Below are 6,000 nucleotides of genomic sequence, written 5' to 3' on the forward strand. Positions count from 1 at the left end.
TGGCTCTTCCCTCTCCGCGAAATTTTGGGGGGAAAACCACTAAATTTTAATAAATAATACCTCAAACTAAAGTTAGGATAATATAATTGACATTGCTGGATTCCTTGTAAGACCAGGAATATTTTGAATATAAATATCATATATTTTGCACAAAAAATAACATTTACTCAGAGTATACATTATATTTAAAATTTGTATGTCTAATGCAAAATCTATGATGTTTATATTCAAAATGATCATCATATTTTAAGAATTCCAGCAATGTAAATTATATTCTGGCGGGGTAATTTGTATGAATTTTATGAGCTAAAGCAGGCAGGCAGGCGGTGGTGGGTGTGGCGAATCTAAAAATAGCGTCTGGAGCCAGACACTGCGCATATATGTGGGAAAAACCCGTGTTAAGTGTAAGTTCAGCTCTGGCGAGGCACCGCGTATACGTGAAATCGCGCTAAGCGAAACGGCGTTAAGCGGGGTATTACTGTATAACCTTTCTCACTCTAGATCTGTTCTATTCTTTTATTCTCCTATGATCTCAGTTTACAATACTGTAATATTAAAGTGTGACCTTCTTGGATGGGAATCAATTGATGTCACTGCACTTGCTGGAGGATGGGCTTTTTTCACACTTCATTTTTCCAACATTTGGGGCCTGAGATCCAAATTTCCTTCCTGTAGAGCACCATCTATTAACCTCTTGCCAATAGCAACTTCACCCAAACCTTTTCAAGTTTCCAACTACAAACTTTAAACCTCACCAGCTAGAGAAGGTAAAGAAAAGGGCCTGCAGAATCATACTCGGCACAGACTACTCCAGCTACAACAACGCTCTCTCCACCCTGGAAATGCCATCCCTCAGTAACCACCAAGCACTAGCAAGGTTTGGCACCATCCTCATCATCGCCACCTCGCGCAGTCCGCCACTAAAACAAAATTCAGCCTATAAGAGCCCACACCGATAGATATAAGAATAGCACCATCCCATCTATTGTTAAAATAATAAAGTCCTGATTTATGTACTGTACAGCCCTGTAAATGTATTGAACATACATTATTATGTCTAAATCACATGTAAGTTTGTATATTTTCAGCCACCGGCTGCAACACTATAAATAAACCGTTTATTATTATTATTACACCTATAGCTCAACTCACGGATCTTGAATCTTCTCTGTGATGTCATCTGGCCCAAAATATCTCTACCAACTTGTTTCCTATACCGTTCTCCCAACTCTACAAACTATTTAGAACTTTAGTGTATCTCACTTCTTGCCATGAGTCGTTGCTATCCACACACCCCAACATCGAGATCATCTACCTAGCAGATTTCAATGTACATCACAGAGTGGCATGGCTCTGCAAGGGAATGACCCAGGTGGTGCCAAGGCACTCCCTTTATCCTTACTTAATGATCTGGAACAAACAATTAAGCACCCTACATGCATTCCTGAGCAACTTGCTAACATTCTTGATCTTTATTTTACCTCTAACCCCTCACACTATTCATACTCATTTTCTGCCTCCTTAGGGTCTTGGGTCTTCTGATCACAATCTTATTTCTGTTAAATCCGGCTGGGCACGACCACCTCCCCCTAAATGCCAACTATGGCACTATAGGAGGGCAAACTAGCGATCCTTGCACGAATTCTTCTCTGACTTTTCTTGGGATGAATGTTGCTTTTCCACTTGGGATGCCTCAGTATGTGCTGACAGCAATGCTGGGGTTATATAGGATGGTATGAGTGCATTTATCCCATCTACCAAGACTCACTTTACAATCATGGTTTGATCACTCTTGCATGTGGGGAGAGAGAGGGTGTATCACATTATGAAACTATCTCCTATTACACACTCCTCTTTCATTACTTCTAGGAATCGTTGTAAGGCTATTTAATACTTCATAGGGCCAAACAGAATTTTATAAAAAGAAAGACCGCTGTCCTGACTAACTCTTCTGGTCCTTCACCAAATACTTCTGCACTTCCTCTCTTCCAACCTGATAACTCTATAACCAACTCTCCCTCAGATAAAGCCAATCTCTTTGGCACCTTATTCTCCTCTAACTCACCTTAGACAATTCCAACTCTATCCCTCCTACTGAACCTATGCACTTTCCTATAATATCCACTTGTAGGGTTAAGGTAGTCTGTAACGAAGTAGATAACTGCCAATGAGAACAACTCTCGTATCAAATTTGTGTGGATTCTGTCCCATGTTGGAACTAGGTATCATGACTATGCTGATACTCGCCAATGAGGCATGTAAGAAAAAAAATGTTGACCGTGACCTTGGCCTGACCAATGCTGTACTTAAAAACATTCAAGTCAGAATCATGAACTCTGATCTCGAAGAACTGAGAAATGCAGAGACCTGGCAGTTTTAACATTAGTAAATGACCAAATTTGTGACAAGAGATACTGATATGGCCAGCATAAGGACAGAACTAGACAATGTGATGTGCGCAGAATTAGGATAGGACACAGACATCTGGTAAGTAACGCTGTACCCATACCGGAACAATACGGCATGTAAACTTTGTGATAACCCTTTAACACTATATTATTGAATGTGACACTGTCAAAGACTTCAGGCCACCTGGCTTATTGTATCATGAGCTTTGTAATTACTACATTGAATCAGGGGTGCTTGAGGACATTCTTGCTGTTTATCCAAAAATTTGCTAGCCCACACTGATTAGTCTTCAATTAGAATATGACATCCAATGAACCACTGTCCTGCATGGCAGTGAACAGTGACATTACCCACCTGACTATGACCCATATATATACTGCTAATGAATATGATGTATTTCTTTGTGTACGAACCTCTGTACAGCGACATCAACCAACATGACTCTGACCTATATATACTGTTAATGAATTATATATATGATCTATTCCTTTGTGTATGAACCTCTGTCCTGCATGGCAGTGAGAAGCGATACCACCCTCAGTGTCAAGACCTGATTGAATTACTCAGTATAGGCAAACTGTACTACAAGCTTTGTCAATAAATTTGTTAAACTAAAAAAAAAAAGCTCGTAGGGTTGCTGGTGTGTTATCCAGGTTGGATGTGAGCAAGGCACATTGACTGGACGGAATACCCCCTTGTGTTCTGAAGTTCTGGCCCGTGCTTGCTCGCCTCTCAAAACCCAAACTTTTCCCTCTTCTTGGAAGCCTGCCTCGGTTCAGGCCATCCCAAAGGGTGACCATTCCAATCACCTCTAACTATCCCTAACTTCATCCCTCTCTAAGATTTTCAAAACTGTCTTACTCTCATTTTCTTCATCACTTTGAACACTTTTCACGGATCACCAGCGTGGCTTTCACCAGGCAAGATCTACTGGTGATCTGCTCTCCCCTACCTTTGGTCATCCTCTTTTGTCATGGCCCTCAACATCACCAAAGCATTTGACAGGGTACAACACAAGTCTTTGCTTTCTTAACTTCCCTCTTATGGATTCACCCCCCACTTTCTAGCTTCCTTGAGAAACGATCCATGGCAGTTGTCGTCGAGGGATCGATCTCTCGCTTTCTCTACCAATAGTGGTGTCCCACAGGGTTCTGTTATTTCACCTACTCTCTTCTTTCTTTTTATCAATGATTTACTTCACACAACTAATTCTATCCATTCTTACACTGATGATTCTACTCTTCACATTTTTCCCTTCCCCCTAACTCTCAAGCTAGATCTGTTTCTAGAGCCGATGTCATTTCAACCATCAATGTGGAATTGTGCAGCATCTCCGAATGGGGAGGTAGAAACTTGGTTAAATTCAATACCTGTAGTAATAAAACAGTATTTACCAATTACACTTTCCAAATTAGATGATCTCCCACAAATCACATTTCAGGACGCTATCATTCTGCCAAATTCTAAAATAAATATGCTAGGCCTCACCATTTCCTCTACTATGTCATGGAAGCCACACATCCACAACATTGTTAAAGCTGCCTCCTGAAAACTGGGGATGCTGTACAGATGCTGTAGCTACTACTTCACTCCTGAACAGTTGCTCCAAGTATACAAGGGATTCATTCGTCCTAACTTGGAGTACAGCTCTCATATCTGGGGTGGCTCCTCTTTTGTCCAACTGTTAGTTAGGGTGGAATCAAAGGCATTTTGTCTTATTGACTCTCTTCCCTTTCTCCTCACTACAATGTTACTTCACTCTCTCCCTTTTACGGGTTCTTCAACAGGCAATATTCGGTGGATTTGGCATCCTGTGTACCGCCGGCACGGCCGTGGGCTCGTAACACACGTCTTGCCCGCGGTGCCCACCGTTTCTCTGTGGATGTGGGTCACACTAGAATAACCCATTATAGTACAACCTTATTTCCTCACACAGCCAAACTGTGGAATGCTTTGCCTTCTTCCGAGTTTCCATACCCATACAATGTCTCACTTTAAAAAGCTGGTTTTCCAGCTTCTTCTTGGTGTAGATCAATACACAGTACTGTATAATCTTTTTCTTTTCAATTTTTAAATACTTTCCTCTTATTTTTTGGCCCCTGCCCCATTGCGAGCTGATGACTTGTGCCCGGGTGGGCTATTTCACGTCAAAAAAAAAAATATACATACTGTATATATAGTACAGTATATAGTTTTGACAATGTAACTATTCTTTACTTCATTTCTATTTTACACTTGAATTTTTAATGTTTTCAAGCAGTTATATCTTTAGAGACATTAAATTGAGCATTACAGTGATCCACAACTGGGTATCCTTTATATATGGATTTATTTCTTCAATTTAAAACACTCCCACACATTTTCTTTTATTAACAGTCTTACCCTTGACATTTACGAAGCAAATCTGCCCATGTACCATTTTGTCCCATACTAAATTCTCAATACCGGTACCCATGACCAGTGATACCATTATTATCAATGCAAATTTAAAAAATTATAAGTGAAACTGGTTTTAGTGCTAAGTTTGAGGAAATTGATAAATGCTAATTTTGTTACCTGACAAGTTTAATTACAATCAACAAAGGCAGCAATAACTTAAGAGTTGTAATTTGTTAGTCAGCCTGCACTCTACATACAGTTCTGCTTGCAGTAAAATCAAGTTGTTAGTCACTGCAGACGGCAAGCAGTGCCTAGAATAATACTACAGTTTTGAGAAATGATTTAAGCATATATTTGATGCCAATGAAACTAATCATTATTATGTTTTATCAAACACTCTAAATTAACTGACTGCAAAGAAACAAACATAACAAAGAAGGGTGAAGAAAGGATTTTGTTAATGTGGAGAGGCTCCTGGTTCGTCAACCACAAGAGGTTTTTTATTTAAATTGTTATGCTTTGCAATATATCTCTCTGGACACCTCTCTACCACTCAGTGCAAGTTTAAAATATATTTTTCTGTAGGAAAAGACATAATGAAGCCTACAAGATCAACCGACTAAAATTTTGAAATTTATTTAAAAATAAATAAAAATCATATTTAAAATTCCTATATATTTTTCAGGGCAAATTACCTATTATAACCATTTGTTTATACTGCATACAGTATCAGCCCAAATTTACTTTAGGCTAGAGTTCAGCTCCCTTGATCAAGTTACAATTCTTTGGGGTTCAGGTACAAGAAAAAAGGGGCAAAGTGACTTTTGTACCGACTTCTGCATCCATCACTGTTAAAATACCAACAGTGAATACTACGGTAAAATACATAAAATGTAAACTCTATCTTTCCAAATTTACCTGTATTTGCCTATTGTTATCTCCCAATCTGAAGATCATCAAATGTTTGCAATGACTGACTTGGTCATGATAATGAGTTCTCAAGGGTGGATTGGTGTCACTCAAACTTACAGCTTATTCCAGTTGCATGATTGGCTGTAAATATCAAGACTAATTCAGTATCTTATGATATTTTGACTGAAAATGTACAGTACAATGATGAGAGAAAATTAACCCAAAGAGGGGGGGAATAAATAAGAGTACTACTCGGCACATATTAAAATACGGTTATAGAAGGACAATGAAAAAAATATA

The sequence above is a fragment of the Homarus americanus genome, unplaced genomic scaffold, assembly GCF_018991925.1.
Source record: "Homarus americanus isolate GMGI-L3 unplaced genomic scaffold, GMGI_Hamer_2.0 scaffold20465, whole genome shotgun sequence".
NCBI lineage: Eukaryota > Metazoa > Arthropoda > Malacostraca > Decapoda > Nephropidae > Homarus > Homarus americanus.